This window comes from Pogoniulus pusillus, chromosome 23, assembly GCF_015220805.1.
Source record: "Pogoniulus pusillus isolate bPogPus1 chromosome 23, bPogPus1.pri, whole genome shotgun sequence".
Lineage (NCBI taxonomy): Eukaryota > Metazoa > Chordata > Aves > Piciformes > Lybiidae > Pogoniulus > Pogoniulus pusillus.
In genome coordinates, this window is record NC_087286.1 from 20,029,804 (window position 1) to 20,054,232 (window position 24,429).

Below are 24,429 nucleotides of genomic sequence, written 5' to 3' on the forward strand. Positions count from 1 at the left end.
TTTGGCAATGTGAGGTACTGGAATTATCAGAATCAGATCAGTGATGACATAATCTGTACAAACTGCTGCTTTGGAAAATTCCAGGAGATATTCACAAGCATATTGACACATTCACTGGATGTACCTAAATTTAAGGGCATTTGATTTCTCATTACTAGTTAAGGCAATATAGATCTTATTGGATGCTGAGCAATACCCTTAAAAGACAAACCCACAGCATTGTGAAACAAAGATATGCATATTTCTAGCCCATCCTGACTTAGGGATATATCTTTAGATATGTTTACTTGCCTATGCCAAGGAGTCATAAAAACATGCCAAGCAAACCAAACAAAGTCTGAAAACTACCTTTAGGGTGTTCAATAATTTCACCACAGAGCCAAAAGCAATCCAATACCCCACTAGGCAGGAAAATGCAAGCTGCTTCATCGTGATCTGAATAGCACAGCAACAAAGGCAATCCTGTGAAATCTTGACTGTAACTGATAATTTCAGCTCTCTGAAAGAAGTCTGATTTGCTCTTCCAGAGAAAAAGAATCTAATTCCCTCCAAGTTATGCAGGCACACAGCAGCATTCAGATCCTTTTGTTCCTCTCCACAAAGAAGGCAAGCAGCAACTACGCAGCTAAAAATGTCACAACAGGACTCTAAGAGCCAACCTTTGAGTCCATCACTGGTTCTGCAATGATGACATCAACAACATTTGAGTAACATGAGGATGATGAGGGGACTGAAGCACTGCCTGTTGAGGAGAGGCTGAGAGACTTGGGGCTGCTTAGTCTGGAGAAGAGAAGACTGAGAGGGGATTTAATCAATGTCTATAACTATCTGAGGGCTGGGGGTCAGGAGTGGAGGCACGGGCTTTGCTCACTTGCTCCCTGGGGTAGGACAAGGAGCAATGGATGGAAGATGCAGCACAGGAGGTTCCAGCTCAAAACAAGGGGGAAGTTCTTTTCTGGAAGGGTCCCAGAGCACTGGCACAGGCTCCCCCAGAGAGGTTGTGGAGTCTCCTTCTCTGAAGACTTTCAAGGTCTGTCTGGATGTATTCCTGGGTGCCCTGAGCTAGATTGTCTGGTCCTGCTCTGGCAGGGGGGGTTGAACTCAATGATCTCTTTGAGTCCCTTCCAACCCCTGACATCCTGTGAGCCTGTGTGACGCCGTGAACAGAGCCAGGGCTGTGTTTTGTAAAAGCACCAGCACTGAAAGCAACTGTGGAAAGATGAAGACATCTTGACTTAAGGCAGTAACAATTTCCTATGAAGCACTCCTTGCTACAAGAGCTGATGCCTCCCCTGCAGGAACAGTACTGGCAGCGAGGAAACAGAACAAGCACCACAATTTATCTGGAATTTAAGGTTCTGGATGATCATTAAATTGCTTCTCAACACTACATCTTCAACGATTCCATATAAATAACTGCACTAAAACCTTCTTCAATTTCATGAGACCAAGCAAAGTTTACCATTTTTCTGTGAGAATTGTTTATTTTAGCCATTAGTCACCAATTTAAAAGTGTCTTTGCCTATCCAGTAACTCAGTAAACCAGAATTCACTACTGATTCTGGGGATAATACATTTCTTGACACCATCCTTTACTGAGAAAAGACTATCCCCATTCAAAGGAGCATGCCCTTGTGTTGGTATTACTTGCTATCTTTGAAAGTGGATGACACCTCAGAATCGATTAGCATGGCCTAGTTGTGTCACCCAGAAACATACAGGTCCTTCAAGACAAAGCACACACAGCACTGACATTTGCAGCACATTATGACAAATGAAGGTAACAGCTTGTTAGAGGTGGGAACATTTCCTGGATAAACAGGCATGACATAACCAGAAAGTGGGACAGCCATCCCTCAACATGAGCCTGCAGTGTGAGTGAAGCACAGACAGCAACCCTGTGCTGGGCTGCAGCAAGAGCAGTGTGGGCAGCAGGGCAAGGGAGGGGATTCTGCCCTTTGGCTCTGCTCAGACCCCATCTGCAGTCCTAGGTGCAGTTCTGCAGCCCCCAACACAAGCAGGACATGGAAGTGTTTGAGACAGTGCAGAGGAGACCACCAAGATGCTGAGAGGGCTGCAGCAGCTCTGCTATGAGGACAGGCTACGAGAGCAGGAGAAGAGAAGGCTTTGAGGAGACCTTGGAGTGGCCTTCCAGTATCTGAAGGGGGCTACAGGAAGGCTGGGGAGGGACTACTGACAAGGTCCTGTAATGACAGGACGAGGAGGAATGGGTTTAAAGTGGCAGAGGGGAGATTGAAAGTGGATGTTAGGAAAGGGTTGTTTGCAGTGAGGGTGGTGAGACACTGGCACAGGTTGCCCAGGGAGGTTGTGGCTGCTCCCTGCCTGGAGGTGTTCAAGGCCAGGTTGGGTGAGACCTTGAGTGACCTGTTCTAGTGGGAGGTGTCCCTGCCTGTGGAGTGTATGACCCAGGGCCGAGGGGCTCCTGTTCTCCTGGCTGCCTCTTGGTTGGGATTCTGACGCTGAGCTTCATGGCTTTTCCTGGCTGCCTCCATCGCAGGCAATTCTCTAACCAGGCCACCTAGTTTAAGAGAGAGCAGGAGCCGCGGGTCCTGCCACCTCGCCGGCCCCACATGTGCCCCAAAATACTCTGAAGTAGGTTTGTGGGTCAGGCGCAGTGTGGGCTGCCAGCACATCCCAGCTTAGCACCGCAGGCATGGCAGGAGAGCTCTGATTGCATCTTGCTGCTTATTTTAGGAGCAGCCTAAGGCAAGTTTACAAAGTAATCTCTCTCTTTTGTGTTACTGATAGTGCTTTTCCACAGGAAAAAAAACTAAAAGAGCTACTGCTACGTTCACAGTGCGGTTCCTAAGCTGTCGGGAAGCCTTTAAGATGAGAGCACAGACATTATATTTAATATGCCCCATCACACATGATTTTTGGCTATTATCTAGTTCGGATTAGAAAATAGTTGTCATTTCTTTATCAGATCCCTTTGGAAGCTGACTACTGTTGGACCCTGCCCTCTGCTGACATGCTTCTCTTGTGAACACAATGCAGTCTGTTATATAGATGACAACCTAAATGGCAAGCTTCAAATGAGAGGAGTCTTTTATGGGAAGAGAGGCAAAAAGAAAAAGGAAAGATGCGAGGACAAAGCCTAAAATGCTCATGATTCCTATCTCCTATGTCAAACAACTGGGAGAGAGGACAAAAAGAGAACCTAGGAAATAGCAGGGTTTCTTAACATTTAAATATCAGGATTCCTTAACAATTAAAGGTTTTCTTCACCAATTAAATGTCTTGGCAATCTGAATATAATTGATTTTCACCTGGAGCAGCTTCTGTCCTTCATATGTAAGATAGTTTTGTTTATTGAGGAGTCACCATCCCTGGAGGTGTTCCAGCAAAGCCTGGCTGGGGCACTTGGTGCCATGGTCTGGTTGCTTGGCTAGGGCTGGGGGATAGGTTGGACTGGCTGAGCTTGGAGGTCTCTTCCAACCTGGTTGCTATATGAGTCCATGATTGTGTCAAGCCTGTTGTCTGCATTCAGTACAGAAGAGATGCTGGCTCTGCTAGAAGTTTCAGTAGTAAACAAGCAGCTGTGCTGTTCTGCTGACCTACAGCATTAGCACACACTGCACAAAGCAGCACTGGTGGCGAGGAAGCACTTCGACTCCCACCAGCCTATGCCCTCCGCCCAGCACATGCTGTTAGACGTGACAAAAGGCTAAGTATTTTTATACCTGTTTTCACTTAAGGCCCTTAGAGTGGAGATAACATCCATTAGGACTTACAGTAAAGTTCTGAAATAAAACTCCTGTTGGTGTTTTACAGATGAGACTAGTGGAGTTAAGTGATTTGTTCATGCAGGTCTGTACCGGGGGTAGGGGAGTGCACAGATTCATCCCATGGCCATTTATCCTCCAACAATTCTCTCTACATCAAGTACTAGGAAAGATCAGCAGAATTAGGAGGAGGGGGAGCATCAGGACAAATGTTGCTTACTAATTGTGGAAGCAAGGAGCCCCAAAATATGGCCACTCTGGCATTTTTTTTTCCCTTCAGCTAACATGATACAAAAAGTTGAAGTCAGAGAACTACACCACTACTCAAGGTAGTAAAACTTCCTTGAGAAACAACATTCTTCTTATGTCACTACTAAAGATGTCACTGGTGTGTGTTCACTCAAGCAATGGTGTTTCTTATGCCACTGCTGTGTCGTGTTTGTGGCTTCAGTCATGACCCTAAAGCGCTGGGTTTGCTTTTTGTAGGGTTCTCAGGTTATTTATTCCAGCCCAGCTGATAGAAAAGGCAGAGTTACTGCAGGCACAGAGAATGCTTTATGCTCTCTATAAAATCATTTGACAATCCAAGGAAAACTTCCCTGAGACTGTGGTTCAGATTCCAATGTGATTAATTGTACTCAGTGAGAGCTTTACTTGAGTAAGGACTGCAACGTCTGACTATATCTGAGCAGGTTAACCCAAACCATTAAAATTATTCATAACCATAGGGAAAAAAAACAACATTTTAAAACCCACTGTAAATCCAGATCAACATCACCACTTGAGGGTGCTGCAGTAGTTCTTAAATATTAACTCAAAGATGTGCTACCAGGCAGGTATTGTACACAGAGCTACGCAGCAATGATTCACCTAATTGCTTCCATGAAGGCACTCGGAACATTCAGAGCTAAATCCTCAAACAAACCCTACAGCTGAACAGGAGATCATCTGCTTAAATCCTAAAACTTGCCTAGATAACTAAGGTGATGCAAGAGGATTCTCCTTAAAAAGAGACAGAAAAACAGTAGAACAAAAGGACTCTCAATTATGCAAGCACATGAATTTCCAGCTTCAAAAACTTCATTACGAGTACAAACTCCCAGCTCTGCACACAGATTTGCTTTGACTGTACCATGAGCAAATGTTTTCCCAGGCATAGCAAATTGATTTGGCTATAAACTGTTACAGGATTATACTCCATCTGAATAGTCTTCACTACAGGAAACACACAGAACTAGTCTCTGCAGGACATACATATTGAATCATAGAATCAACCAGGTTGGAAGAGACCTCCAAGCTCATCCAGTCCAACCTAGCACCCAGCCCTAGACAAGCAACCAGACCATGCCACTAAGTGCCCCAGGTTTGGCTTCAACACCTCCAGGCATGGCAACTCCACCACCTCCCTGGGCAGCCCATTCCAATGCCAATCACTCTCTCTGACAACAACTTCCTCCTCACATCCAGCCTCGACCTCCCCCAGCACAACTTGAGACTGTGTTCCCTTGTTCTGTTGCTGCTTGCCTGGCAGAAGAGACCAACCCCATCTGGCTAACCTCCCTTCAGGTAGAGGGAGCTAGGAGTGTGCAGCCTGGAGGAGGTTCAGGGCCGACCTCATTGCTCTCTACAACTACTTGAAGGGAGGTTGTTTCCAAGTGGGGTTGGGCTCTGCACCCAGGCAACCAGCAACAGAACAGGAGGGGACAGCCTCAAGCAGTGCCAGGTTCAGGCTGGATGTTAGAAAGAAGTTCTTCACAGCAAGAGTGATTGGCATTGGAATAGGCTGCCCAGGGAGGCGGTGGATTCCCCGTCCCTGGAAGTGTTGAGGAGGCTGGATGAGGCACTTAGTGCCATGGTTTAGTTAATTAGAAGGGTTAGGTGATAGGTTGGACTCACTCTCAGAGGTCTTTTCCAACCTGGTTAATTCTGTGATTTCGTAAATGAACAACTTTCTGCAATATATATGCACAGCTCAGCAGATGCTTGCACTCACTTTTCCAGCTAAAGATGACAGAGAAAAAACAATGAGACGAGGGTGAAAGCACCAGGAAGATGTGTGCACAAGCCAAAAAATCATTTTGGGGTATTATTTTACTAGCTACACACTTCTTCTTTGGCTTTAGCCTTCCAAAAAACAGGACTCATTTGGCTTCTGTATTACAATACTCTGCATCTAAAAATAAAAGAGAGTAAAAGCTCCTGTGGATGCTTTACAGAGACAGGGGCAATCCCTGAGCCTATGGAGCAAAACATTATTGCATGAGGGCACCTGAAATTCAAGCCTGCTTCTCAATATTCCCTTTCTTTACAAACTGTGTTAGAAACAGGCAGACAGTCTTGGCATTGCAAGGGGTTTTCTGCAGCCTATTCATTCCTGCAGCACATTGTTCAACCAGTTATTTTTACATGTTCATTATGTTGCAGGCAGTGCCCTGATTATTCCTCTGAGAATGGTAACCTTTTCAACACCTTTATAAATGTCTTTACTTGTGATTAACATTAGCACAAGACCTACAAACGTCCCCATACCAAGGTTGCAAATACCAGAAGAGCAAGTCCAGTGAGCCAAAGAAAAGACAGGTGTCAATTACACAAGTTTGAGAACTGCTGTGAGGGCAGTTTTGAAAGACAAAAATAACAGAAGAAGGTAGAACACCATCTTGGCCTTGTTTAAAGCATAAGTCCATCTCACACGGGTTTATGCAGAGCTCCAGATAGGCCTGTACCTATGGGAAGAGTCAAACAGGCCACAGCCAAGTGTTCTGGACACTGGATGCACAGACACATCCAACAGGGAGGCTGTAGCCAGGTGGGGTTGGGCTCTTCTGCCAGGCAAGCAGCAACAGAACAAGGGGACACAGTCTCAAGTTGTGGCAGGGGAGGTCTAGGCTGGATGTTAGGAGGAAGTTGTTGGCAGAGAGAGTGATTGGCATTGGAATGGGCTGCCCAGGGAGATGGTGGAGTTGCCATCCCTGGAGGTGTTGAAGCCAAGCCTGGCTGGGGCACTTAGTGCCATGGTCTGGTTGGCCAGGGCTGGGTGGTAGGTTGGGCTGGATGATCATGGAGTTATCTTCCAACCTGGTTGATTCTACGATTCTATGACAGGAGCTCCTGATTATTGACTTGCTTATTTACTACATGGGAGATTATGGCTCCAGAAAAGTGATGCATTTACCTCCTGTTAACTTTAGTCAGACTAGGAATAAATTCTGGGCAAGATGCTTTGCTTCTGTTTAAGTTACCCCAGGACTAAAATGTGTGCATACTAACCTCCATCTACCCCAGAGGAGGCTGTGAAGATTAATGGTAGGAAAGTACCTGGATGCCAAGGACAGACATTTGTCCTACTTATGTCTCCATATGACAAACGATCAGGCTCTTTCATCTCTCAGAATATGGCTCCAGTTACTTTAAAATCCCTAGTCAAGCTAAGAGTTGTGAACTCAAGCAGAATAGCTGGAATCATTAACAAGCAGCGTCTAACACCAGGAGTGTGTTTCGCCGGGGAAAGGTCAGCATTAGAGATGTGAGACAGCCTTTTGCATTAGAGTAACTCCCATTGCCTTCTCTTCATCAGTCATGTACTTCCACAGCTCTCTGCTTGCTTTCTGTCATCTCCTTTAACAAAAAGGATTTATGTTCTGTGGGAAACAGCACCAAGGAAAAGGCATCTTTATGAACCCTGCCACTGCAACATCTTTTCTATTACATAACTTCTAGAGGCACTTAAGTGTTTTCCATAAATAATTCTATTATTTACTGCACCCTCCTACCTTATATTTCATTCTGTTTAATTCCACCAGCAAGGCTCTGGGTAACATCACTAATTTTCCTCCTGTAAATAACTGGTATCATAGCAAATGCCTGTAAGCACTCATTACAAATGAGGAATGCTTGTCACTCTCATCAAGCCACTGTGGTATGCTCTGCACAAATGTTTTTAAACCATTCCAATCTTTGGGCTGAACTATTTCATTCAGAGGAGCATGTGGCTGCTTTGTGTCAGTGTACACAGGAGATAGTGACAGCTGTGTAAACACTGAATTATGGCATACTGCAATCCATCCCCAACTTCTCCATAGAAGCATTTCAAAACATCCACCCTCCTACAGGCAGGTCTCCAGATCTGTGTTTGGTGCATAGCAGGTATCAGGAGCAGTGTGACCAGCAGGACAAGGGAGGTTCTTCTGCCCCTGTGCTCAGCACTGCTCAGGCCACACCTTGAGTGCTGTGTCCAGTTCTGGGCTCCTTCATTCAAGAGAGATGTTGAGGTGCTGGAAGGTGTCCAGAGAAGGGCAACAAGGCTCATGAAAGGCCTGGAGCACAGCCCTGTGAGGAGAGGCTGAGGGAGCTAGGGGGGGTTTAGCCTAGAGAAGAGGAGGCTCAGGGCAGACCTCATTGCTGTCTGCAACTACCTGAAGGGAGGCTGTAGCCAGGTGGGGTTGGGCTTTTCTGCCAGGCACCCAGCAACAGAACAAGGGGACACAGTCTCAAGCTGTGCCAGGGCAGGTCTAGGCTGGATGTTAGTAGGAAGTTCCTGCCAAAGAGAGTGATTGGCATTGGAATGGGCTGCCCAGGGAGGTGGTGGAGTCACTGTCCCTGGAGGTGTTGAAGCAAAGCCTGGCTGGGGCACTTAGTGCCATGGTCTGGTTGCTTGGCTAGGGCTGGGTGCTAGGTTGGACTGGCTGATCTTGGAGGTCTCTTCCACCCTGCTTGATTCTATGATTTACCCATGGCTTTACTCCTGTACAGCATGCACAGAAAAGGGACAACAAAGTGATTTTGTTATTCTTTCTTTGCATTTTCCGTCCACAGAAGGAAAATGCTTCACTAGATGAGCAGGAATACTGCTGCCGTTGAGATGATTAGCACAGGCAATTAGTTAGAGATTGTTAATGTTTCTCTGAAACACAAATAGCAAAAGATAAATAATTCCTCCCGTAAGATCTACAGCAGAAGAATAATTAACAGCTGGAGGGGAGGGGAAGCAAGGAGCTAGAACAGACTCCAGAACTGCAATCTCCTTTCCAATTTTCACAGGAAAACATGCTCATGCATTATACCCTTTGCTCAAGCACCTACCTTACATGAGGAAAGACATCAGGAATCATGAAATCATAGAATCACAGAATCAACCAGGTTAGAAGAGACTTCCAAGATCATCCTAGCCCTAGCACCCAGCCCTAGCCAGTCAACCAGACCATGGCACTAAGTGCCTCATCCAGTCTTTACTTCAACACCTCCAGGGACAGCAACTCCACCACCTCCCTGGGCAGCCCATTCCAATGTCAATCACTCTCTCTGACAACAACTTCCTCCTAACATCCAGCCTATACTTTCCCCGGCACAACTTGAGACTGTGTCCCCTTGTTCTGTTGCTGCTTGCCTGGCAGAAGAGGCCACCCCTCACCTGGTTACAGCCTTCCTCCAGGTAGTTGTAGAACTGCACACCAAATCTGAAATGCTCATTCTTAGAAATGACTGATCCCAATAACATGATCAGATGATCGAGTCCTGTGAGACATGGAGCTCAGTCTGCACAGAAATCTCTGCAGGGCTATGACTTTGTATTGTGGTGGCAACACTCTGGGCAATCACCTCCAGAACCAGAACCCTTACCTTTACTCTGTGAGAAGCAACAACACTTCTTTCACTCCCTGCTCTCTCCAGCTCTGTCATTCACTTTCTGTTAAGAATAAATCTTGACTGCTTAGAATCACAGAATCAACCAGGTTGGAAGAGACCTCCAAGCTCAGCCAGTCCAACCTAGCACCCAGCCCTGGCCAATCAACCAGACCATGGCACTAAGTGCCTCATCCAGGCTTTGCTTCAACACCTCCAGAGATAGCAACTCCATCACTTCCCTTCCCATTGTTTAGTAGCTTCCACTGCTCCTCAGGGGGAGTGAAAAGCATGCAGAATGGAATTAAGACATATCAACAATGCTGTGTTTTAATTCAGGACCTCTAGAAAAAAAAAAGCTGAAGCTAATCCATCCTTCTTTCCTTGCTGCCCCAGGCACTGCCCTACATCATCTCTCTTCTCATCTCATTTAGCATCTTGCCATGCTCTGGAGGGATTCTCCCTGTGCTCCCCTGTTTATACACAAGGGCTTACTTATGCTTTGAGACAGTTTGCTGCTAATATTGTGGTTTGCTGTGTCAGGGAGTACTGCTTGCTAGGCAAGAACCTACACACTGCTGATGCTGTGTGGAAAAAGTGCTGCTCATCATTGCCTGCCATTTACATATCTCTTCCAGAGCTGTGCCAAGCTTCAGGGCAAAGCAGAGGAAGATGCCTGTACTTCACCTTTACAGACAGTGATTCTGATTTATCATGTATCAATCAGCACAAGGACAGAGGGGAGGGAGGCTTCCCTTCTCTGGGTCTTTAGGCAGCAGATGAGCAGGCTCTGTAGCTAATAGCAAGTGAGGCACCTCTCATTTCTCTCCTACAAGAAGCATGGCATACTCTTGCTTCCAGGCTCTATCTGCATGCAGGCAATGCAGCACAGCAAGGCAGTAGCCCAGAAGCAGTGTTTCCATGCCCAGCTGCTTTCATGTTTCTGGGACTACTAGTGAGCTGAGGAAGGGTGGAATGACTCACACCCAATTTTTAAATCCATTGCCTCAATGTGATGTTTTCTGTCTGCAGCACTGAGCAAAGAGGAGTTCTGTAGGAAAAGCTAATTCCCAAAGAACAGAATGGGAATCCTACATGTGCTGTGACTTCTTTATTTAGATTTAAAACGACAAACAAATTTACCTCTCTCTGAGTCTCAGTGCCCTAACATCATTAACCACTCAATAAAATTTCAACATCTTTAAAGCAGTTTTACAGAAACCCAGTAGCCAGGCTCTTTCACAGCTAGCACTGGCTTCACTGAAGAAGAAAGAAAACCAAAGTCCTCTCTGTCTTTTGCAACACAGCCCAATTCTTTCAATACAGGCTATTGCAGATCTGTGATTAGAAACACATTCCAGTGTCCTGGAGAACATCCTGCTAATTGCCTTTAACAAGAGTATGGGTCAGATTCCCTTCTGATCTCAGCCCGATGATGCAAGTGTGATCCTTGTACTGGACCAGCTCCAAGCACAGTAGATCATAGCTAACATCTTCTGTACCACCCATGGTCTGAAAATGGCCATTCTGGGCTGGCCAGGCCAAGAAAAACGTTTTCCTCTGACAGACAATCTCTGTAGTTGGCCTGTGAGGGTGTGACAATAGCCTGGCTACAGATAACCAAGCAGAGACATTGTCAGCAGGCATTGTCCAAAGGGGATAAGATGCAATTTCCTTCCAGGGCACAGGTGATACCTGCAGTCTCATCCTACCTTCCAGACCTCCACTGTCGCTGTAGATGAAGTTCAAGTGGCTCACCTTCATCCACACCCAGACATGCCTGCAGAGAGTCACTGACTTGCTGACCTCCAGCACTACAGATTGCCTTTGAGAATGCCAGCAAATATGTCAGTGCTTAGACACACACATGTGGGGACATGTGCACATAGATGCACACAAAGCACTGGCTTGGCAAAGACTGAAACCTCAACTCAGGCAGCAGACATGCAGGACTTCCAAACTCTCGACAGGATGAAGCTGGCACCAAGGCTTGACACAAAGCCTACTGAAGACCATGGCAGTGCTTTCCCAGGGCTCAGACATCAGGTCTGTTTCATAGAATACAATCACAGAATCATGGAATGGTTTAGGTTGGAAGGGACCTCAAAGCTCAGCCAGTTCCAACCCCTGCCATAGGCAGGGACACCTCCCACCAGAACAAGTTACTCAAGGCCTCATCCAACCTGGCCTTCAACACCTCCAGGGAGGGAGCAGCCACAACCTCCCTGGGCAACCAGCGCCAGTGTCTCACCACCCTCACTGCACACAACCCTTTCCTAACATCCACTGTCAATCTCCCCTCTGCCACTTTAAACCCATTACCCCTTGTCCTGTCATTACAAGACCTTACTAGTTCTCACTGCCTCAAATCAGAACAGCAACCCCTGCCTTCTTAGCTTAGCTCAGTGACTTAATGCAGACATTTTACATCCACCATCACCATGATTCATGGAAATCGATTTGTCCCTGCTGCTTAATGTTAAGGACTGGAGGTCAGGTTATATGGTATTTAACACTTCAGACAATCCTGCTGGCGTCAGTGGCATCATGTATGGAGCAAAATGTTGCTTCAGTTGCACTTCTGTCTCCTGCAGCCTTCCCTTGCATCTTAACATATGTCTTTTGTGGTGTTGTAATGGGTACACAGCAATATGAGCCATTCACAGCAGATGGTATTTTGCAGTGCTGCAGCACTTGGATTCGTCAGTCACGTAACAAACAACTGGCCTAAAAGCAGCAATAAAAGCAGGGGATAAGGATCCTACAGGAATTTTTGCAGAGCATCAGAACCAGCAAAGCAAACTTTTCTGCTGAGGCATAGCTAATGGTTAGATTCCTGGTGTCTAATGAGGTATCGGCTCCTGCTGAAGTCCGTCCTGCAGGTGGGGCATTGCAGAACAGCTCTGCTTTTAGAAAGCCTCCAGTGCTTGCTAGGACTGAAAATTACACTGAGCTCTCCTCTCCCTTCGAGGGTCTATGAATTGTCTCTTTTCTTACCAGACTGCCTGTTCTTGAAGAAAACTGTGGCAATACAGACCTACTTTCACACAGCTTTACCACAGCTGGTCACAAAATGACTGAAAAAAGAGAAAGTAAGACAGAAACACAGAAGCATGACTGTGAATGCCTTGCCTTGGGAGAAAGAAAGGACAACCCAAAACCAAGGCAGTGCTTTAGGGAAAAAATACTACCTGCAGCAGGGGCTTTCAACCCCTGTCATTAAGTATGCTTAAAACTTACAAGCACTGAACATCCTTCTCTCCACTGACTACAGAGAACCCAGATATCTCCCTAAGGCACCTGAACAGAATGACTATGTCTTAAGGTGGTAAATTTGAGAGAAAAAGCTCTGTGGATCTGGTAAATCCCCCAAAGCATTCCCCTTCCTGGATCAATAGAGCTTCCTTTGAAGTGTGATTGTCAGGTTTCAATGCCCTCCAAATATCAACCTGTCTGTGAGCAGCCCCACAAGCACTATGTGGTGCAAATCATTCTGAAGGACCTTTCTGGAAAGAAAATCCCTCTGAAGGATTTTTCTGAAGAGAAAGGAGTAACTGGGTTGCTTATGTTGGACTGGATGATCTTGGAGGTCTCTTCCAACCTGGTTGATTCTATGATTAAAGGAGAGGCAAGATTTCAAAGGTATGGAGCTTTGTGAGACTGTCGTGGCATAGGTATGAAAGCCTATTAAGATGTGGTGTAATGTGAGTACTGTCTCAGCAAGAGAAGGAAGCTGCACTGGGCCAAAACAATCTTCTCCTGTATCAGTTCTATGAACACAAAACCCTAACTGCATCACATGTACAGAAAAGTCATCACCCATTCCTGCTCAGGTCACTACTGAAAGGCCATTTGGGACCATATCTTGTACTTCATTTCTGGTAATGCTCCTTCCCAAGCTCACCTGCAATCACTGGAGTTCAGTTCTGACAGCAGTAGGGTAACTGGTAAGCAAAGGCTGTCTGCATGCCCTGAAATGTCTCAGCAATCTTGTCAAACAACTGAGCACAACTGGGGAAACATCCAGAGATGCAGAACTAGAATGAGCCAAAGAAAGAGGAGGTTTATTATTTATGCTACGGTACCGTGTAGAAACCTCAACTGTGATCCGAGTCACAGTGTGCCAGACAACATACAAACACAGAGTGGAAGCCAAATTTGGCTCTGAAGAGCTTACAGTCGTTCAGAGGCAAGACAGGCAGAAGGTGAGAAAAGAAACAGAGAGAACTAACACAGAGCAAAATCAGCCACAAAGCTAAGAGAAAAACTGCCTCGCTCTAACAGTCGAAGCCTCTCCCCTCTCCCGTCTGTCACACTGCCTTCTAATCAAACCAGTCTGACATCCTGAATGCATTCCCTTTCCACAGGATCCCTGCATGCTAAGCTCAGAGGAGCCCCAAGCAGAAAGCAAGCTGAATCACAACTCCAGAAGCCCAAATGATCAGTTTGTCTGCTATAACTCTTCAGGAACCCACAGTAGGTTATTGCTCCTTTGTCCTTTACTTCTCATTTACTACCTTTTTTTTTCCTTTTTCCTAAGTAGGTCACCTCATCTCCTGAAGTATGAAGCCATAACACTATGAAAGCATAAAGGAGATTTATTCCTCTGTGTGCATGATCCTCTCCACTGAAAGAAGTATGGGAATGACTACAAGGTTCATCACTGACTTCTAAGAATAGACAAATGCCTTTGTTAGGCTTCTATGGCATATCTCAAAAGCAAGCAGGATGAAATCTACAGTGAAGAAAGACGAACTCTTGACAGTGAGTTGTCCAGTAAAACATTTCAGCATAGTCCAAGGGTGGTAAAAGGTCAGAGACTAATTTCATTTAAGAATTTTAATTCACTGGACTTAACACAAGGCCATGAATGTGCTTTTCTACCTGCCTCAGACCTCGCTCTGCTCTTAGGCACATGTTTATATCAAACTCATGATTTACAAGCACCATGGCAGTCTGGCCTTTGCTAACCTCTTAAAGGGCTCTCAGTCACAATGATTCTTCACATATGATGCTTGATTACATTTTAATAAGTTGCTCTTGAGAACATAAAAGCCCCAACTAGTGAATCAGACAGAAATTTAAATCCTGAACACACCTATAATAAAAGGGTTTTGCAGATAACAAAATCAAGCACTTTCCCTTTTCCCCAATGGTACTCTTATTTTGTGTCTTTTTAACTGCTTTCTCTTTGCAATCATTCCAGAGGGCCCAGTTCACACCATCACAAGTTACCCACAATAGATGCTTTTTCTCAGGACATTTCTTCACATAAGACAACTCAATATTAATCATAGAATCAACCAGGTTGGAAGAGACCTCCAAGCTCATCCAGTTCAACCTAGCACCCAGCCCAAGCCAATCAACTAGACCATGGCACTAAGTGCCCCAGCCAGGCTTTGCTGGAACACCTCCAGGGATGGGGACTCCACCACCTCCCTGGGCCATGGTCTGGTTGACTGGATAGGGCTGGGTGCTAGGTTGGACTGGATGAGCTCAGAGGTCTCTTCCAATCTGGTTGATTCTATGATTCTAAGATGAATTAGGCACCTAGCTATGCTGAGATCTGATTCCACAGAAATCAAAGGCAACTCAACTGTATTTTGTAGGGTTTGCTGACCTGGAGTTTGTATGAGATCCACAGGAAATTTCAAGCTCTTAAAACCACTTGTTAATAATGCCAAATGACACAGTTATGCAATTATCTGACCCATTAATTTTGCAATTTACAACAGCTGGCAAATGGTTTTTCCACACTCTGAAAACTTTGATGAAAAACAATATTTACTATAGAGTAGCTGCTAATACAGTGCTGATAGCAGAAACTCTGCTCAAGTCCCTACTTCAATTATATCTGGGACTGGAACACAGTTCTTATCTCAGAGTTAGGAGAAGAGGTTAAGATCCTCTCTCAGTGTATCTGAGAGCTCCTAATGACACCAAGGAATTGGCAGAACAGGTTCCTCATGTCTTTGAAGCAGCACTATTTGAAGAACCAGATTTTCCACAAAATATAGTTGTTGCAATATCATAGAATCATAGAATCAACCAGGTTGGAAGAGACCTCCAAGCTCAGCCAGTCCAACCTAGCACCCAGCCCTGGCCAATCAACCAGACCATGGCACTAAGTGCCTCAGCCAGGCTTTTCTTGAAGACCTCCTGGAATGGTGACTCCACCACCTCCCTGGGCAGCCCATTCCAGTATGCTCCATACAGAAAAAAAAACCCTATGAAGAGGATCACTGACAGAGAAAGGACACACTTAATATCTACTAAATTCTGAGACTTCATTTAACCTACAAGAGCAGGGAGCTTAACAGTGCTCCACCATTAGTATTACAGGCCAAGGCTGCTCAATAAAGGCTTTACAACGAAAGCATAACAATCACAGCAGGCATAACTCTTCCGGTTCTTGTGGACAATGACTAAATCAATACTGAGTCCCAGCCTCAGAGTTTCCAGATAGCAACACACTAAGTCTTCCTTATTCATGTAACTCCACTAAGGGAATGCAATAAAGCATTCTGCAAGCACAGGATTCCTCCATTTCAATACAGCAGCACAAATGTTCCCCTTCTAGGTTGTGCTCTGCTGTGGAAGCAGGACAGACAGGCCAGCATAAAGCATGCTACCCAGACACGCACTCTTCTGTGGATTTGCTCCTGGATAGCAAAGATTCCCATTTGTGACATTTAGAGGAGTGCACACAGTCACACAGCTCCAATGCACCATTTTCAGCCTCCCTCTTCAGTGACATCTGCAATGACACAACGATAGAGAAGGTTCTCCAGCCAACAGTGGGGCATACTTTCCCCAGAACCCAAGGGTGGCATCCACCCTTTTCTTCTCACCTGAGCTGTTGGCCATTCTGCACCCTCACTGTGTAAGCTGAGCTTGCATTCACACCTTTAAGCACCTTCAATTCAAATATTTATACCTAAGCTCTCTTTAAAAGTATGAATGGCTTTAGGTTAGGGATCTTTCATTTCAGCATCTACTTCATACAGCAATGAGCCCTGCACAAGCCTCAGTACATACACTCGCTAGATCCCCACAAATCTCAGCAGGGAACTGCCATGACCAGCTCAGAGGTAATATGTCTACATTTAATCAAGACTCCTGAATCAATCATTAATTAATTCTGGCCTCTGTCTGGTTCCTAAGTGAACCATAACACTGCCCTCTCATAAAGATACAGTGAAGAAAAAGGCATTCAAGACTCTTTTATGTGGCTATTATGGCACTGTGGCCACAGAAGGGCACCAAATGGCCCTCAATAACCATGGAGTCTCACAACTTCTTGGGGAGAATTTAGGTAAAGGAGAGAAGCTTTTCCAACGTTAAGGCACAGCAAAGGAGACACCACAGCTGTTAAACAAAGGCTACTCTGGACCCTAACCCAAACTGAATGTAGCCAGTGCTCTGTGCAACACTTCTACATGAATGACAACACTTCAAAATACATCAAAACCAGAATAAACCAAGAAAGGTTTCTTAGCTGCATGTATAAATACTTCTGTAGTATATATGGAAACTCCATAAATAAAGGTACTGCAAACACTTAAGAATGTGAACTGTGATGGTTTGGAAGTTACCTGCCCTCCCACTCTTATAAAATCACCCAGACTACACTCAGCCATATGGAAGTTAAGGAATGAAGCTTTATATTCACAGCTTAGCACAACAGACAAGCAGAGAGTTACAATATTTACAGCTATGTGCAGAAATACACAAGTTAAAAGTAATGCAGAAACACAACAGCCCTCCCAGAAATCAAGAATCCCCAGGAGGGGCTCTCAACCACCCTTCCACCTTCTTTCCAGCCCTCTACCTTATCCCAGAGTTTGCCTTACATGAGTAGTGAGTTTGCAGGATTGGCAAGGGAGGTTAGAAGCAGAATTATCTGGGTTACACAGCCACAGCCCAGAGAGAAAAGCACAGGCTCCAAGAGACAGAGACACACACACAGAGTCTTATCTGTGTTTGTGTTCTTGTTTTTATCCATCTCAGCAAGCCTATGAGTGCAGCAGCCATCACCATTGGTTCCTCTTCACAGCCTAGGACCTATTTTTCTCATTAAAATATTCCAATTAGCCTCAAACCAGCACATGAACAAATACTCATTTTTAATGGTTGCAAAGCCCCAGGCTATCTAGGTTGCTTAGCCTCAGCTCAAATTCTGATTTCAGAGCACAAAGGCCTTTGGTCTTCCATCATTGCCTCTCTTTTGAACCTGAGATGTACTGGCCAGTTGACTTGAGGGTGGTGAAAACTGCAGAGACCCTTAGAGAATACAAAGAACAGAATATAAAGAACACTTCTGAGTTAGTATGTGCTGTTGCCTAGTTTACCCCCCTGCTGCAGTGGATTAAGTTAATAAAGAAAAAGCCACAAAGAACAGTCCCTGTACACCTATCCCCAAACTGCTCCAAGCACAGGCAAGCATCTATGTACTTAAGACTTCCACCAGCAGCCTGCTGAAAAACACTCAGCAGTGTCTGCTCAACTCAGAATCAAGTGCATGGAGAAGCCAGGATTAAATGTAGAGATACTGAGCTGTGGAGTCTCTCTTCTGGCAGATGTGGCTATGTCCCCATGCATCACAGCCTGATGAAAGAAAAGACCTGTGAAGCCAGGCTGCTGTTGGAGAGCTCCCATCCTACAGGGTCATAGCACAGAGGAGAAACCCTGCATATTTCAAATGCAAGATGCACAAGGCAAGTGCCTTGGAGTGTGAGGTGGAAGCCAAATGCATTATCTGCTTTGTGTGAGACTTGTCAGGTCTGCCTACAGCCTTAAAAAAACACTCACAACGCAACGCTCAGCCAGCTGGGAAGTATTTTCTTTGTATTTCCTAGAGGTAGAAAACAGTCTGGTCACAAACTGCAGTCATATTCTCCTCCTGTAAATTAGATTTGTTAGCATAGATATGATGGGTTTAATTTCACCTTGATTTCCTTTGGAGAGTAAAAACATTACAGAAAAACTACATATCTTCTGCTTTGCTTTCAGCCTGAGAATGACAGCAACATTCTCCCTGTGAAGAAACTGGTAATGCTGCAGTGATTTTTATCACCAGCACTCACATCTCCTGGATATTAATAGATGTTTGGGAAATGCTGTAGGATCTCATTATTTATAAAATATAACTGGGGATAACTCTGCAAAGCAATGAATTCCTCTACATCAGGAGCTGAGCAGATTGCTTGTCTCACTCTGCAGTTTACATCCATGGACCACTAAGGTTGGGCTGCAGCAAGAGCAGTGTGGGCAGCAGGGCAAGGGAGGGGATTCTGCCCCTTGGCTCTGCTCTCCTCACACCCCACCTGCAGTCCTGGGGGCAGTTCTGCAGCCCCGAACACAAGAAGGACATGGAAGTGTTTGAGCCAGTCCAGAGGAGGGCACCAAGATGCTGAGAGGGCTGCAGCAGCTCTGCTATGAAGACAGGCTGAGAGAGTTGGGGCTGTGCAGCCTGGAGAAGAAAAGGCTTTGAGGAGACCTTGGAGTGGCCTGCCAGTATCCAAAGGGGGCTATAGGAAGGCTGGGAGGGACTACTGACAAGGTCTTGTGATGACAGGACAAAGGCTAATGGGTTGGAAGTGGCAGAGGGGAGATTGAAACTGGATGTTAGGAAAAGGTTGTTTGCAGTGAGGGTGGTGAGACACTGGCACAGGTTGCCCAGGGAGGTTGAGGCTGCTTCCTCCCTGGTGTTGAAGGGAGGTGTTGAAGGCCAGGCTGGATGAGGCCTTGAGTGACCTGTTCTAGTGGGAGGTGTCCCTGCCTATGGCAGAGGGTTGGAATTGGATGAACTTTGAGGTCCCTTCCAACCTAAACCATTCTATGATTCTAAGGTATGGCTTGGAAAGGTGATGTTACCATCACAGAGCAGATAGATCTACAGCCCTTATGCAATTAGCATCTACTTAGTCATAAGAAGGGTACAACTGTACTCCTACTCACCACAAAGTCAACAGATTGGAGTGCATTCTTCATACATATACCTCTACAGATCACTTCAGTGCACAGGTATGTCTTAATTTGGATAAGATGATCAACACACTATTGCACAGGTCAACACCAGAGCTGCCAGAATTCAGACAGCTTTAAAACTGCACAAATAATCTAGATTCAGTAAGGGCAAGAAATTGCATTTCTGTGACAAAAATGAAGTACACAAACAGAAGCTGGGGAAAGCACAGATGGAAGCTCTGAGGGAAAGGATCTTGTATTAAAATCAATTTCAAACTCGGTATGAGACAAAACCATCAAGCTTTTGGGTAATGCAAATATTATCCTGGGACCAATGAAGGAAAGAAAAGCTTTTAATACATGTCCAGTAAGATTTTCACTTGGCTCAGCATTTGGGGGTCTGTGCTCATTTTGAAACAAAACCGACCAAAACAACCACCAAAAAAGGGATGGGTTTGAGGAGAGCATGGAGGAAACCAAGGAGAAAAACTTGCACAGAAGGAAAAGTAGCTCTTTAATTGAGGGAGGTTAAAAGAACCAAACAGGTCAACAGCTTTTAAACAGCCAGTTATAAAAGAAGTGGCAAAAATTGCTGTCTGTGGATATAGTACAAGTTAGGAAAGTAAGAAAACTTTTGTAAGGATAGGCAAGTGCTTAAGTATCACCCAGGAAGACTGTGAAATCTATCCCATGATACTTCTCATAAACAGGCTCATTCCAAGAGTGACTAAAGCAGAGCTGACCTTTACTTGGAGCTGGGCAATGAACTAGCTAAAACCATTCCCTTTTAGCCCCATGTTTCCTTTTTGTTGTTGCTGTTCGTGGTGAGCTTTGTTCCTTGTCTGTTTTGGTTCTCCCGTGGACGAACAAGATAGAATGTCCAAAGTATGGGTTTCAAATCCTCATGGGAGATTTCAGGGCTTAAATGTAGGGAAGAAAATCTTTAGATTGAAATGACACAATTCTGCAAAAAGTCTTATCTTCAGAGCCTTCACACCATTCTGTGTCAGAGCAGCTATTTTTAAGATGCTGTTCATTATACTACATATCTCTCACTTGATTATGTTCTGATTCTATTCTTGCTTTAGCAGGCATCGCTCCTGCTGATTTCAATACTATTATTCCTCCTGTTTTAACACTACACTAAATGGGAATAGACCCAGCCCTCAAGTAGTAAAATAGATTTGGGATTACAAGATCTTAATGTTCTGGGGCTTTTTTTGCAATTTACTACTCTCCTCCAGGCTTCATTTATGCCTATAAAGTGTCCCTTTGATGGCAGGGGCATGAATCTATTTGGTTAAGACACCACTTGCTTCCATAAGCACGGAAAGACAGATGAACCCCTGCAGAAGCCTGCAGCTGGGGCTTGATTGATCTGTAACTCAATCCAGCGGCTCTTAAGTACAGGTAACATGAAAAGCTCTTCAGCAAGTTGCTGAATACAGCAGCCTGGTTAAAAAACAATGGGAGTGACTGAATATATTCATTTCATTGTAAGAAAATGCTCAGAGAGTAAGGCAAGCTTGCTCCAACAGCTCCCTTTTCCACTGTGACTGTGCATGCCAGCAAGGTGCATTTCTGAGCTCATGAATGCAGCAGCACAAAGTAAGGGATACTGAGACTCTGGGGCTCTTTCCACACCTCCGTCCACCTCTAGACAAAAGCCTCAGCAACTCAATATTTTACCTACAGGTTGGATCTGAGGAAATGCTCATAGAAGCATACAAAAAATGTAACAACCTACAAGTTCAACTGAACTGAAAATACTCTGAAACTACATTCTACTGTGTCTTCCAAAATTACATTCAAGAGTAAAATACTAGATCATAGAATCACAGAATCAACCAGGTTGGAAGAGACCTCCAAGATCATCCTCTCTCATCCAGACTCTCATAAGAAAAGTTCTTATGGTGACCTTTATGAAAGAGACTTTCTGATTTTTGCACAAAATATAAGCAGAAGATCCTGGAATCTTAAATGAGAAGTAGAAAGTGCCTAAAAAGGATGCAAGGCCATAAACCCCAGCATTTCGAAACCAATCTCAGCTCCAGAGCTGAGGTTAACTGGGGAGCCATGAACACTTCTGTGGATCATCAATCAAGATAAGCACTCCAGAGGAAACGATTTGCTTCTCCTCCCCGTGAAAGAGCTCCTGCTGTTCCTCACACAGTGCACCACTGATGGGAAGTCATTTCAAGAGTACTGTTACCCTGCTTGTGCAGATGTCAACAGCTGGGATCTCTCATCAGCTAGTCACAGAAGACTTCTTGATCATTGTCCTGTCTCGGACCTGTGATAATTCTGCAGGTCACAGGTCAAATCTTCGGGCAATTAGCAGAATAAATTATTTTGTTAATCACCTTAGAGAAACAAGCACCTAATTAATGGGGAGGTGTCCTGCACGCATGACTAACGATATTCACATAACTCCCTTGCTAGAACGACCTGGGTTTGAGTGACATATCCTACTCATAACAGCCTGGAGCAAGAGAAATGCTGTTGGCAAGTAGCTGTTGAGTAAACCTGTTTGGGTATGCGTGAAGGCTATGCTGCCTTAAGCAGTGTAAGTGGAACTGTGTGTGCAGCAAAACCACAGCTTGGAAACGATTTCCAAATTAGAGCTGCAAGAAGCTGCTCAGAAAAGAATGTAAAACCCACTTCTGTTGGCATCAATCAGAAGTTCATAGCTCTTTCCTGCACAGGAAACTGGGGAAAACGGCACAGGACTGAAACTGGGAGAGCAAAGCCATGGCAAAATCAACTGACAAAATAAACTTGCCTATTGGCTAGGTCTGGGAACTAATCTTCTCAAGATCACCCCATGCTTTGGCTAGATAGGTGTTCACTAACAAAACTGTGTCCTGCTTGCTGGACTCAAGGTGTGCTCAAAACTGTTCAAACAGCAGACATGGAATTTGCACTAAGTGCCCATCCAGGCTTGGCTTCAACACCTCCAGGCACACAGACTCCACCACCTCCCTAGGCAGCCCATTCCAATGCCAATCTCTCTCTCTGACAACAACTTCCTCCTAACATCCAGCCTAGACCTCCCTTGCCACAACTTGAGACTGTGTCCCCTTGTTCTGTTGCTGGGTGCCTGGCAGAAGAGACCAACTCCACCTGGCTACAGCCTCCCTTCAAGTAGCTGCAGACAGCAATGAGCTCTGCCCTGAGCCTCCTCTTCTGCAGGCTGCACACCCCCAGCTCCCTCAGCCTCTCCTCACAGGGCTCTGCTCCATGCCCCTCACCAGCTTCATTGCCCTTCTCTGGACACCTTCCAGCACCTCAACATCTCTCTCGAATTGAGGACCCCAGAACTGCACACAGCACTCAAGGTGTGGCCTGACCAGTGCTGAGCACAGGGGCACAAGAACCTCCCTTGTCCTGCTGGCCACACTGCTCCTGAGCCAGCCCAGGATGCCATTGGCTCTGCTGTCCACCTGGGCACACTGCTGCCTCATCTTCAGCTCCTCTCTACCATCACCCCCAGGTCCCTCTCTGCCTGGCTGCTCTCCAGCCACTCTCTCCCCAGCCTGTAGTGCTGCCTAATATTGTTGTGGCCAAGGTGTAGAACTCTGCACTTGGCCTTGCTCAGTCTCATCCCGTTGGCCTCTGCCCTCCCATCCAGCCTGTCAAGGTCCCTCTGCAGGGCTCTCCTACCCTCCAACAGATCCACACCTGCTCCTACTTGGTGTCATCTGCAATCTTACTTCTCTTTACTCATGAGATTCCCTGAACCACTGGAATGAACAGGGAGTGTGTCATATATTGGAGCCCAGTACAAGCACACAGCCAGAAAACATCCCAGTCATATATAAGGTAAGAGACATTATCCTCTGTGAGTAAAGCCTGTCAAACAAACTAGCAAAGAACTCTACTGGGTCCCCTGTGGTCTTGTGTTGCTTGGAAGCTCTGATTAGGTTCCCATAATGATCCCTTTTAGGCCACAGAACCCACAGTTCTTTCCATAGTCTGAATTAGCACACTATCTGAAACAATCCTGCAAACTGATGTCAACATTAGAGAAACTCAGATCACTTTGCAGTCAATGCTCTGAACACTAAAATCAGTTCCTAAGAGTCCTGATGTGTACCTACTGCCTCAGTAACAGACTGTAGTATTTGCAGAACTCCAGGAAAGTATCCAGTCTATTTGCTTAGTCAAACAGCTGAATTCCTGGGAGATTTCTTTGGTCTAATTGCCATTAGCTAATAGTTGCACTTAAAAACCTTACTGCTTTATTAACAAATCCAAGAGAAAAGCCTCTATGATGTACTTTAACCTCCTCCAACATAGGAACAGACACCAGCTTTCCCTGACCCACTCCTTTTATCAACTCATTTAAGGATACATTTTAATCTTCATCTCAGTTTTACTCTTAGATTATTCTAAATGTCCATCTATAAGGATCCTTACCATGGACAAATGTCTTTGACAATCTCTTCTGACTCACCTCAGCACATCAGGCTTGGAAGGTAAATGAGGGTGAGGCACTGCATAGTGCTGTTTTTTTGGCCAAAGCATCCATTAAGAAAAAAGAGTCCAGAAAGAAAAGTCACCTCTTTTTTTTTTCAGACATAGACCAGAGGAGACCAGCTAGAGCTCCTTCCCCTTCTCATCAACACAGGAGGAGCAGCTAAAATCAAGCATCTAGTCTCAGCCTGACAACCTACTCTCAGCATACTTCTCTGGCACAGCACCCAAGTCCCTCTCCTAGCTCAGTACAAGCAGCAGCACCCAGCCCTAGTTGCTTTTACCGACAGAAGGACAACGACCAACACATGGAGAGTTTCAGTGGACACCAAGCACTGCTTCAAAACAAGCCACTGAAACTGGCTTGCAAATAGCCCATGTTGTTCTGCATACCTCTGGCTAACTGAAGCGCTGGGTGAACAAAAGCACACCAATAGAACAAGGGGACACAGTCTCAAGCTGTGCCAGGGAAGGTCTAGGCTGGATGTGAGGAGGAAGCTGTTGTCAGAGAGGGTGATTGGCATTGGAATGGGCTGCCCAGGGAGGTGGTGGAGTCTGTGTGCCTGGAGGTCTTCAAGAAAAGCCTGGCTGAGGCAATTAGTGCCATGGTCTGGTT

General features: G+C 45.4%; 1 protein-coding gene across 2 annotated transcripts in view; it reads right to left on the reverse strand.

Moving 5' to 3' along the window:
- The window catches only part of DPP6 (dipeptidyl peptidase like 6), a 547,256-nt gene that overhangs the window by 417,423 nt on the left and 105,404 nt on the right, over positions 1–24,429 (reverse strand). The window lies entirely within an intron of this gene.